Source organism: Sturnira hondurensis, unplaced genomic scaffold, assembly GCF_014824575.4.
Source record: "Sturnira hondurensis isolate 20B ecotype Veracruz unplaced genomic scaffold, ASM1482457v3 Scaffold0022908, whole genome shotgun sequence".
Taxonomy (NCBI): domain Eukaryota; kingdom Metazoa; phylum Chordata; class Mammalia; order Chiroptera; family Phyllostomidae; genus Sturnira; species Sturnira hondurensis.
In genome coordinates, this window is record NW_028095539.1 from 1008068 (window position 1) to 1021509 (window position 13442).

General features: G+C 40.0%; 1 protein-coding gene across 12 annotated transcripts in view; it reads right to left on the reverse strand.

Annotated features, from left to right (window-relative positions):
- DENND1A (DENN domain containing 1A) overlaps positions 1-13442 on the reverse strand; it is a 496583-nt gene that overhangs the window by 312952 nt on the left and 170189 nt on the right. The gene's annotated exons all lie outside the window — the stretch shown is intronic.

Consider the following 13442-nt stretch of genomic DNA (forward strand, 5'->3'; position numbering starts at 1 on the left):
ATTTATTCCCAGCAGACCCTGTTCTAAACACAAGCTGTAAGCAGTACAAATTTGGAATTTTTCTGTAATCCCTTGAGATATTCCTGATCTTTCCACATGTTTCTGCTCAATTAAAAACAATTCTCACTTTGCACCACCAGAGAGGCTGTGCTCAGTAATCTCAGTCCATCCTTAGGGTAGATGAACAAAAACCTGGCAAATCAAAGGGCTCGGGTGAGGAAGGGAAGGAATTCAGCTGGATCACACTGAAAAGTGCAGACAGCTCCCCAGGGGCCCAGTTTGTGAAAACATAAAACGGGTTATGACAAAGATCCTGAAGCCATAAAAAGCAGGTTTGAGGCAGCACTGGGAATGGGTTCCTAGTCCTTTCACAAGTAAGATCGAAATTTCTGACAAAATTGTAAGGTTCAACTAGGTGAGTGGGGATCAGTGAAAATCTGTAATACAGATGCTAAAAACCCCACTGTGAAATGAACACTAATACAATCATTTCTCAATGAAGATGAACTCTTTATTTTTAAAGTTTCTGAAATTAAGGTGCTTCTTGATATCAATCTGAAATTTTAATAAGGCCTTTCGAACCCCCTAAAAAGCTGTTTTTACATCAATGGTACATTTATTAACTGATGGTATTTTAATATCTTACAAGACAACATGGGAATAATTACTTTGGATTGAGCACCCCAAATCTTACTTAATCCTGGGAAGTACTTTCTATTTTACAAAAGAGGACACTGGGGCTCAGGAAGCTGACTTACCTTGTTTAGAGTCCTATAGCTAGTAAGTGGCAGAATCAAAATTTCAACCTAAATCTAGGTCCAGAGCTCAAGTCCATTCCACAAATTTAGGGGAGACCACACCCTAGAGAGCGGCATCACTTTGGCAGTGAAAGCACTCCCACTTGCAGTATCTGCATTTGCAGTCATGTGCTGTTTGAAGGTAGTTACAATTTTTCCAAACTAAAGAATACGTAAACTGTGGTTTATATATATCTGGATTGAACTTGACAGGATAAAATTAAAGGAAGAACTACTACATTACAGACATACAAAGAAGAAAATGAAATATACTTAGGACCTCACTACCTAACTTTTCTCATTATTGATACTTTGGTATCCAATCATCCAGGGTTTTTTTTTTTTAATGAATTCATTAAAAAATAGAGACATTGTATATAAACTTTTTTTTAGTTTTTTGTATAACATTGTCCAAGACATTCTTCATGTCATTAGGTAATCAGCAAAAATATAATTTTAATGGCCATATGGTATCTAATTAAATTTAGTATCTCTTTTCATAAATTATATCTAATTTTTCATTCAATATACTAAACATTTTCATCTATGTATCTATACATATGAGTTTTCCTTAAAACAGATTCTCAAAAGTGGGAATAATTTTAAGAGTTTTGAAGATACATTGCCAATTGTTTTCCAGGAATGTTGAGCCATTCTATACCCTGACCAACAGCATGTAAGTACCTACCTCAGGGCCACCAAATGTAAACGTCATCTTCAGGCTGATATGACCAACCTTATGTAGACTTGGTTAAGCATTCGCCCACACAAACCACATCTAGGACCATGGCATGAATATATTACAATTGGCCATTCCTTCTACTCACAGCTCCTGCACTGTGTAATGCTGTAAAGTGCCAGTGACTTACTTCCCCACCATGATCCTTTGTCTGTATTGCCCTAGTCCTCCCAAAGAAGCAGGTGAGAAAACTAAGGCTCAAAGAGAGTAAATGGAGCACCCAGAAACACACTTCCACACCAGCAGGACTAGGGTCCAAGACCTGCTCTGACTCCAGACCATGTTCCTTACACCATGTCACCATCTCACCTTTCCAGGCTGGTCAGCTGTCCCCCCCCCCCCCAGCCCCAGGGACTGTCTCTTTCTCTCGAAATACCTTTTCAGACAGGGAAACCAGGTTAATCTTTGGGGAAGTAAAGAAGGGCAATACGTAGAGCTCACAGGCTGTGAGAAGGGAGAAGAGCATGCTACGTGCCTTCTTCAAAAAGCAAGGAGTAACAGCAACAGTGTGGGATCACCAGGATGCTCACCCACAGCCGGCAGATGGTAAAATAGTACAGTCGCTGCTTTAGAAAACAATTTGGCATTACCTAATAAAGTTGAAGATATATGTCCCCATACATAGCTATCCAAGTTCCTGGGTTAATACAGTAAAGAACTTAGTGCCTATGTGCACCAGGATACCCATTCAAGAAAGTTCATAAAAGTCATAAACTGGGAATAGCCCACATGGCCACCTACAGCTAAATGCACGAATGAACGGAAACGTGGTCACACAATATGGAACTCTATACTACAAAGAAAACAAGCTACAATTATAAGCAACAGCACAGATAAAGTTCAAAAGTTAAGCAAAAGAGGACAAAATAACTCCAAATTGAATAATTCAATAAATGCAGAATTCAAAACCAGAAAAACTATACCATATTATTTAGAGATACATACATAGGTGAAAAATTATACCAGGGCAGATATTTCATAACTTACACGGCTATTTGTTACATAATTACTGGGTGTACTTCTGTGTATATGTGCGTGAATATATATAAATATATATACACTTACATGTGTCTATATATAATTAAACTTAATGTACTTTTCTGTTTGCAGGTTGTATTTCACAATTTACAAAAGCAAGGCACAGGATTATAATTAAGCTTTTACATAGTAGATGCAATACACAAAGAACTTTATCAAGCACTCGCTGTTTCACTTCACTTTTACAACAACATTCTGAATTAGTATCATCTTCAGTTCACCACTGAAGTGCTGAGACAAAGAAGAATGATGGACAAATGAAACATTATTCCAAATCTAATTTTAAGAAGATTTAAAACAATCGAATATAGCACCAATGTGCTTTCCATCACAACGCAAGCATTGAATCTGAGGGAAGGACAAGCTCAGTGACGCCCACTCCTTGGAAGTTAACCTACCTGTTCAAATGAAAAGATCAACAGAATTATAATCCCTGGGGACCTTTAATAAAGAGTAAAAAACGATATAAAGCAAGTAGTATTTCAGTGGTCAGAGAACAATGTTTACCTTTACTTAATGAGGATGCTCAATATTCAGTATATTTTCATACACTAATAAAAATACAAATTTCTCTAAAATTGGCACCCAAAATTACTATTTTTTACAGTTGACAGTAAAAATCCTGCTCATCAGAAAGCTGAACACCATCAATTATACTTTCTTTAGAGCCTCTTTATTTAACTTGGAGTTGTTTTTGTTTGCAGTGGCTTTTTGTTTTTTATTCTCCCCCAAAACATCTTGTTTTTCTATGGGACTAGAGGGACTTTTTTTTAAAAAAAGGAAACCAGTCATTAAGAGCTCAAGCAAAAAACTACAGGACACTGAATTTCACCCAACTTCTTTTTCCACTACACTTTTAAGTAAGTTTTTTAAGATGTCAAGTTTTCTAGAGCCAAGCATTTTTTGCTGCATTTGGGCTCATTAATACACATAAAAAGCTAGTTAAAATACCAAGACTGAATAAATGAACAATGGGACAATTAACCCCACATACAAAGCTCCACCCACTTTACTTCAAAGACATCTGAAATAGAATAAATGAGAAACCATCAATGATGCCTTTCAGAATTAATTTTCCAATAAATATTGCTTTGTATTATAGATAAGGGACTCAAGATTTCCATGGGGGCAGTCTAACACTTGGGAACTCAGTTAAAACCACAATTGCCCGTGGTTTTGCTGAAGGTTTATGGTGCTTTCAAGCCCTATGAATGGGAAATAAAAACCTATTCAGTTTCCATTGCATACTATAATACAGAGTTTGATTTTATCTATAAGGTTTAAAAATTTCTTAAATGTCTACACAAAGTTGTAAGATATGTTTAATTTGTTGTCATTCAGAATGTGATATATTCAAAAATCAAAATGTATACTGCTATCTAGCTTTAAAAGTATTCCCTTTATGCTACATTATTTTTTACAATTTCCAATACAACTCGTGCTAATAAAAAGGATTACTTATTTTGAAGATGTAAATGTACAAAGTGAAATATGAAAAGGAAAAAGTACACTAAGTACAGTGTTTACCACTTGATTTAACTATGACTTTTGAGATTATTTCCACACTTTCATGTTTGATGCCTTCAGAAGTTAATAAATATTCATTGTCAAGAATTGGGCAAATCACACATAAGATAAAAAGCAGTTGTTGTTTTTTTAAGCCAAACAAAAATACCAAAGTAATTAGCTGAACAACAAATTCACTACCACAAATGCATTCTTTTAAAAAAGCAGAAGTCTTAGCAAGAAATAATTTTTCAGATCACTAAGAGCTTCTTCCCTCATAAATGAGTGTCACACAAATAAACTACACAGTTAAAAGCATCCTCAGGAAAGAATATTTAATGATATGCAAAGATGTTTACAATATAATAAGACGATATAATAAGAGAAGAAGCTGGATACAAAACCACACCTACAGCAGCATCCAACTTCAAGGATGGCAACACTCCTAGTCAGTACCAGAGCCATGGGATGAGAGACTGCTTTTACCAGTCTCCTGAAGTGTTCTAAATTCCTCTAATGAGGAAATATATTTTCATAATCTCAAAAATTAGCATCTGAAAAATAAGTGGCTCACGACTGTTGGAATTGCGGGCTTTTCAAACTTCAGATGGCATTGTGGTTTTTCTGTTTGATGTAAAGAAGTATACTGTCACACAGTCTTCTGGAGCCTCCCCCCATGAGAGAGAAACGTCAGGCTTCCGATTGCTTCTAAAACTGAGCACTACTAGAAGAGCCAGATGACCTAAACGCAGACTCCTTTTCATATTCACAAATCTATCTTGCTCATAAAATAAGAGCGTAGCTCAGATCTGAAGGGCAATTTTAGGTGTGAAGCATATTGAGTTATTTTCCTTTCTACTTGCTTCCCAGTGAAAAGCAAAGATAAGCCTCAAATAAGTCCTTCTGCTGGCTGTCACTGTTGTATGGAAAATGGTTGCTTGCAGGGAGGTCCAAGAAAAACTGTTGACACTCAAACTCAACCAAGTGGCACCAACTGGCCTCTCCTGCAGAATGAATGCTTTTCCATCTCCCAAAAAAGGTCCCTCATTCAGAATTCTTAAGACTCTTTCTTTCACAAGGCAGGCCCAGTTTTACTGGTTTTCCATTCAAATATAACCTGCATCAGGTGTGAACAAAATTGATCATTTCTCTCTACTCTGTAATCGTATGGCCGGATTGTTCACGTAAACTGCAATGACACTGGCCAAAAGGGGAAGTGAGTCCATGATGCTAAAAAGAGGTTACTGAGTCTCGAAAAATCTTACTTCCAGGTGGTCTTGGACTTACTCTCCAGAGTTGGAAGGATCATTGCCATATCCTGGACAAAACTATGGACTAGGGGTCAGAAGACTGCTATTAACCAGTTAAGAATGTAGGATAAAAGCCTTCCTTCCTCAGGCCTCATTTTCATCATTTATAAAACAAGGGTGGGCTGAGGTATATTATTCTAAGAGCGCTTACAGCACACACCTGAGATCACTGTGCAATGGTAAACTACACATCATGGCTCTTTTAACTAAATATATACGGAGAGATGAACAAACGTTTGAAACTTGTAAATGGTGTTTTGGTGCCAAGAAAATAAAATCTGAAGTTGTGAATCAAAGCAAAAAGAGATAATTACTGGAAATAAGCCCAAAGCAGTTGAGAGTATGAGCTTTGGGTTGGACTTTTTGGGGCTCCAAACGAAATTCTTCAGTTCCTCCTGGTAAGATCTTGGGAAAGTCACTGTATCTCTTTCAATCTCAACCCCTTTATCTCTACAATGGAGATATGTCATAAGGTTGTAATAAAAATAAATAAGAATTATGTAAACCACTTGGCATATTAAATAAATGCTCATCCCCCCCTTCCCTTCCACATCCTCTGTAGTGAGTTGTCCTGGCTTAGTCTACCCATCTACAAAAAGGCAGAACAATCTCAGCCATTGACAGCAGTTCCTAGTGATAAGAAGATGAGTGAGGTGCCCTAGAGTTCCTAGGATGCTTTCACTTTGTTGCCCTGTATTAAGGAAGTAAGCTTCATGAGAGTTAAGACAAAGGAGTGCTCTGCTTTCGAAACAAAGGGAGAAAATACCATGTCTTCTTATAATGTCCAGCTCATTCTGTCTCAAAATGAAAATTTTAGCCAAAGTCATGAAGTTTCAAATACCCATGACTTTGTGCTCAGACTGCTTGAGGGAAGGACCGGGGGAGACAAAAAACTGCTTTGTGCTGTGGGCAGCTCTGTGGCTGGCTGCTGGCGCAGAAGACACACCTGCCTTCCCAATGTCCAGCTTCCCAGCCATCAACTTGCAGGCTGCCAGGACAGCGAAGGCAGTTCCATTTCCCTTTCTTGTCTTCAAAGGTGATTTTCTTTAAACAGTACAGCTTGTTACTGTTCTTAAGTTGTGGTTCCCCAGAGGATTGTATGTTTCTAAGCATGAAGGCATCTGTGTGACAATAAAACAGGCAACATACCCCAACCACTTCATTTTTTTTAATTAAGGGGAAAAAGTTCTAACCTCCCACAAAGCGATGTTTCTGATGAGCATCCCTGCAACCATGCAAGCCTTTAAGAAAACCGAGACTCTCAGAAAGGGCCCTGGGCCTAGTAAACCAGAGTCTCCACAGGCCCTATCCCATGGGTTGGCTTCCAACAGAAGCCATGTGCCAGGACCCACAAGGGTGGAATTATAATCTGCCACAGCAATCAGGCCTTCTTCCAGCTGACTATCCTGCAAACAACATTGTACCCGCTGTACTTTTAAGGGGAGGAATTAAAAAGAAATCAAACAGCTCCAGAGAGATGGAAATACTCGAAAAGGAGAGGAAAGTCTTCTGTTAAATAGTATGAAAGATCCAGGTTTCCCAAGTGGCACTTAAGGCACTGGGAAGAAAGGCTGATTTCTCCCAAAGGAGCCCCAGCTTTGATTCCCAAACTGCCCTCAAACATGAGGCTGTGAATTTGTGTATAGCAGGGTACTCTCAGGCAAGACAACTATAAATAGCTTAAAACAAGAATAGGAGATCCATCTGTTTCTGGAATATTTCAGCAGCACCTGCTTTCAAGGTAAAAATCTGGGAGCTGTCCCCACAGCCTTCCTTCCCAACTGCCTTCCCCATCCCCCACACACTTATTTTAAACTAAAGCAGAAAACAGACAATCCAAAAGGGCTTCTGCCACCACACCTGCCTAAGGAAAGAGTCCTTTGATTTTTCTCCCAAACTATATGTGTTTTAAAAATACTGGAATGGTTAGAGAGAAAAGCCAAAATTTAAAAAACCAGACTCTTTATTACTTCTAGCTTCTTTTTCTCAATGAGAACTGAGCTTTTCCGTGTTTACAGTAGAAATGAGGACAATGCTGATGAAAAAAGATGCAACAGTTCTCCCTGCCACTAAGTTAGAAAGTGCTGCAGAAGAAAGATGGTTCCTACTTAACACAATTAATGCTTAAAGACAAGCCTATGTGCCAGCTTGCATTGAAAGAAGGACCATAACTCCCCAACAAGGACCCAGGAACATATTTCATTAAGTTATAGTTTAAAAACAAACATAAATAAATAAAAAGAAACAAAACAAAAAACTAAAGTTGAAGCTTAAAAATTCTAAACTACTCTAGCTGGTGTGGCTCAGTGAATTAAGTGTCAGCCTGTGAACCAGAGGGTCGCAGGTTCAATTCCCAGTCAGGGCTCATGCCTGGGTTGCAGGCCAGATCCCCAGTAGGGGGCACTCGAGAAGCAACCACGCACTGAGGTTTCCCTCTATTTCTCCCTCTTTTCCCCTTTGTCTTAAAATAAATAAATAAAATCTTTAAAAAAAAATCCAATCTAAATCAAGGTGCTGCTTCCAGAGTGATGTGCGCCACCCTGTCTAACGACAACCTGAAAACCCCAAGCCTGTGTTAATAGAAATTTCACACACAAAAATCCAGTTTACACTTGGTCTAACAAACATCAATATTTCTGATGTCTGCTCCAAACCATCTGATGGCACTGGTTGGCTTTGGGATAAATTCAAAATCTTGAGCATGTCTTTCATAGGCTGGCCCAAGGTTTTTATGGCATCATCTCTTGCTACTACCCTCTCACCAAATTCTCGTCAGTCTTTCCCCCTGCTCTACCTTTCGTTTCTCTGGGCCTGTGCACACCAGTTCTTACCACCTTAAGAGCTTTCCTACTGTTCTCCTCCAGGCAAACCCCCACTGATCCTATAAGACCCAGTTTAACTGGAAACCATCAGCAACACTTCCCTGATTCTCCAAGCCAGAGATGGGCACTGCCTAATCTGTGACCCCACAGACCCTTGCATGTACATATTTTGTCAAATAGCACTTATCACATTATATTTTAATTAACTGTTTACATAGTCCCTTCCCAAAGATTGAGTGGCTCCTAAGATCGTAAGGCTAGAAGTGAAATGGGAGGTGGATATCAAAATCAGAGGTGGCCTGGGAACTGTGTGCCCAGAAGCATGTTCAATTTTAAACTTGGTAAAGGACACAAAGTATATATTGTTTTCAGTTTGTCATACCAAGTTCAGAAAGTTCAGTTCATCAAAATCATGGGTGAACATAACACCTGAAAGGTTCTCATCATATAGGGAGCCAGGGCTAGATCTTCATTCCCATTTTAAGGGATCTCGAGATAAATAATGACCAAAGACCAAGTGTTATGCACTGCTCATTCCTGATATATATAGGTTCTAAGAAACTTACTAATTGCATAAAAATGTTAAATGTTAAAACAAAAATTTTGGATACCATCTTGAAAAAACAAGTTATTTTCCAAAATGTATTCTACTTTCTGAACAATTCTAGTTGGGTATAAAGACAGGTACTCAAACTTTCTCAAGGGCTTAAATACGATCTGTATGCAAAAGGAAAAGTTGTAAAACACAAACATTTAAAAAATTCCTTTATAAAGAATACAGAAATACATTATTATTATTATCATTATTATTTGGCATCTCGCCCATAATACATTGTCCCGCCCTACCTACACCAAACAACATGGTGATGTTGTTGAACTCTTATGCTTTCGGTGGGCATATGTCATTTAGCAAATCAGAAGCCACACAAAATGTAGAAAGGACCCATGGACAAAGCCAATGGGAGGGGAGGATTGAAAGTGGAAGGTGGAGGTCGCAGGTAGGGCAGGGGAGCGTAATGGGGAGAAAACAGGGACAATGGTAATTGAACAATAAAAAATGAAAAAAAATTTGGTTGTAGGTCATTTTCTTTTACGGTTGAACTATTCAGAGGTAAATTCTTTTTTTTTTAGATTTTTAAAATTTATTTATCTTTAGAGGGGAAGGAAAGGAGAGAAGGAGAGAAATATCAATGTATGGTTGCCTCTCGTGAGTCCCCTGCTGGGAACTGGCCTGCAACCCAGGCATGTGCCCTGACTGGCAATCGAACCGCAATCGTGTGGTTCGCAGGCCCGCACTCAATCCACTGAGCTACACCAGACAGGGCTCAGAGGTAAATTCTTATACCACATTTGATGCACACAGGGCTATCTGGAAACTCTAAAATACTCACTCACACTCCTGGGTTTACAATGAAGAATAACTGACTTACCCCATAGCTATTACTCTCCTGGCTGGTGTTTTTAATCTAGTATTAAGTACCATCCAGCAACTGGTTAAATAATATCATGATGAATGTCAAGAAAAATTAAAATACCTTAATGGAAAAAAACTAGTTAACCACAGGAGGAAATATGTATTTGACTTTATGTACCATGGTATTTGTGTTCATAAGACTTGTTTATACTCTAGTACCACTACATTTTTTAATACATTTTGAGTGTACCTGTGAACGAAATTGATAAAAACTTCCAGACTTCATTCTAATTTTACATTCTAGTGGAAAGAACAGACAGTGCCCCTAACAATGAGCCTAATTAAATGAATATATAAAGAACATCTAGCTACACCCTGGCTGGTGTAGCTCAGTGGATTGAGCACGGGCCTGTGAAGCAAAGGGTTGCTGGTTTGATTCCCAGTGAGGGCACATGCCTGGTTGCAGGCCAGGTGCCCAGTGGGGGACACATATGAGGTAACCACACACTGATGTTTCTCTCCCACTCTCTCTCCTTCCCTTCCCCTCTATCTAAAAATAAGTAAATAAAATATTTTTAAAAGAACATCTAAAAACCTTTCATTGTGAAATTAAGTTTAGATTTTGTAATACTGGTGGTCTAGTCCTTTCTAGACACAAGGTCTGGCACTTAACATTTGATCATCACTGTGAGATTCAAAGGTTCACTTCTTATAATTAATATAAGTTTGATTAATTAATATGTTTGCAAATAACTTCATGTCATATTTTCTCTCTTAGTGTCCTATGAGGCCTGTCCTCTAACTCAGAGCCTTCAGTGCCCTGTTCTTCCATTCAAATGGAATGCATCTCCCCTGTCTCTGAAAGCCACACACACATTACACTGGTCAAGCACTAGCTAAGAGCTGGAGACACAAAGTTGCTTAACACACAGTCTTTATTCCTAAAGAGTTAACTGTCTGTCCATCAGGAGAAAGACAAAGGGAGATCAAGGCTTATGAGTGTATAACTGAAGTATGCAAAGCATCTGGGTGCCCCCAGAGGAGATGACTACCTCTTCCAGGAGAAGGCTGCTCAGGGCGCCTATGCTGAGTCTGGGAGATGGGTAAATGTGTGAAGGCAGAAAGGCTCAGCGGCTCCTATGTACCAGGAAGCGCATGAGCCTGGGAGAACAGTCAGGTAAGAAGGGAGCCTAAGAAGCTAGGATCAATGGAAGCTACATGTGTAAAGGCACCATCACTGGAGGTACACCCCTCATGAAAATAAATGGAAAGCAAGAGTAGAGGTGACTTATGAGCAGACTTGAGCTAGGGCACTGGGCACTAGAATGGTGACTGGACCTCAAAGCACAGGTTAACTAAAGGAAAAGCATCTGAAAAAAGACAAGGAGATGAAGCAGCAAAAGAGGACAACGCTAATAATGTAAACCAGACCCAAATCGTGCTCGTGTTCTCTTGGCAGACTCTCCACTCTCTAATGCAACCCAGTCATCCAGGGTCACAAAAGACCCTTCAACTCATGTCTCACCCCAGCAGCACTCCCAACCCAAGCACAGGGAAAGTGGATGCTCATTACATGTGCACAAGCTGGAGAGGATAGAGTGAGACTTCCATCTCAAGTGGTAAATACCCTTGAAGTGCGTATCCCAGTATTCATACAGCACTCTTTATCACCACAGTCACTATTCTCCGACACTAGAATATCAGTAGTGAGAAGACACTATACTATGAGACCATTCTATATATTAAATGTATAGCATACTGCAATGTGATCATCCATCTCCCCAGCTAGTCTTGGGAACTCCTTAAGGGCAGGGACTACCTAATAGGCACCCAATAAAGGGCTGACAAATAAATGAATGAACCCACCAAATTGTTTCCATAGTTCCAAGAGAGTATAACAGATAGAAAACACACCAACTGCTGCCATTTTTCATTCTAAATGACTACAGAATGAAGGCCATTCAACAACCTTCTCACAAACATGAAGTCCACTATGTTCCATATAAACACACAAAGTCAAATACTAGAATCAAAGGAGAGCGATTTTTTTATCTAAAAATTTTAAAGATTTTATTTATTTTTTGGAGAGAAAGGAAGGGAGGGAAAAAGAGAGGGAGAGAAACATCAATGTGTGGTTGCCTCCCATGCGCCCTGTCCTGGGGACCTGGCCCACAACCCAGGCATGTGCCCCGACTGGGAATCAAACCAGTGACCCCTTGCTTTGCAGGCTGCACTCAACCCACTGAGCCACACCAGCCAGGTAATTTAAATTTATAAATAAATAGTTTTCTACTCCGAGAAGTTGTGTGACTGTGAGTGTCAGTTCAGAGTCATTCCCACCCCACCCCCAACACACACAGCTTTGAAAGAAAAAAAAACATCATAACTCAAAACATTTGGGAAAAAACACTTTTCTGTAAAACTTTAAGAACTTGGTTTAAACCCTCATCTCCTCTAAAAAAAAAACACACACATAAATATGCAGTGCCCTGGCCAAGGCTGAAATATAATATTAGGTAAAAATGAAAAATTTTCTTTAAAAAGAAAAACGAGAAAAACCCAACACTTCTAAATCAAAAAGCAAATAACACTTGCACCAGGTCTAACACGCTGGGCAGGCAGTCCTTGGGCCGGGGCTACTGTGGCACGCTTGGGAACAGCTGTGCACATTTCACCTCACCAAGCACCCTGGCTGGGCTTCCTTCCTAAGGCCATTCCAACCCTTGCCCTCTAGTGCCCCCATTACAGATGCTATGCTCGGTGAAGAAGAGAGTTAACTTTGCTGATTAAAAAATAATAATAATTGCATAGAGAAACACAAAGGTAGCAGTCTGGACTGACAGTTACTGAGCAAAAGTATGGCACTCCAAAAGTCAGCTCCCTTCCCCTTATGGTGTAATGGTATCTACTTGAGGGGTTGAGGGGGGTGGGGAGCTGTCTTTTTTTGGTGAGGAGAAGAAGAAAAATCAGAGACTAATACACAGAGAACTACTCTTTCTGGAATTCATAGAGGGTCTGGCCTTTTATCCCCAGGCTGAAGCCCAAGACTGGGGACCCGGGTTTTGTCAGGGGCACCTCCCCGCTGTCCTGCCCTGGGCTGCTCCACATGCGCAGAGAGAGACAGGAGGCAGGCCCCTCTGACACCTACTTAACTGAGGCAGATGGAGAGGAGAGTGTGTGGATGCCTTTACTCCCCCCTCAGGAGGCGCCCAGCAGGAGCCCACAGAGCCAGCGGCTCCAAAATCCGATTTCCACACATCCTCCCACCCCAGAACACTCGTTACCCCTCTGGCAGGAGGAAACACAGCATTAAGTGAGTGTGGCTCTGGTGGATGAAGGGGGTTTTAGAAGACAGAAAGAAGCCTTCTTACAGGATTTGGCCATTTTTCCAAACCTCTCCAGAGGTAGCCAAGTTGGGAAACAGTCACTCACTCATTGACCCAAAGGGGGCAAGGGTGTTACTTCGAGGAGGACACAATCAGTGTCTGCGAGACGTCCTGAGCTACAGACACATACTTTATTAATAATCTTACATACACAAAATGTCCAAGAGAAAGCCTAACAGGCTAACTTCTGACAGTTCCAGATAACAGCAGGAGGAACTGAAGCCATGCTGGCTCTCCAGCTTCCCCACACTCCACAGAAGCAATGGTCCCTTTCCCACCCGAGCGATGGGATACAAATAAATAAATACAATTATCTGCAGAACTTAAAGTGCAAGGACAACACTGTGAAGTCCTTCTCCCCAAGTGCAGTGACTTGTAGGAAACAGATAGGAAAATGAAAAGAGCAGCTGGAAAATTTAATTACAGAAGA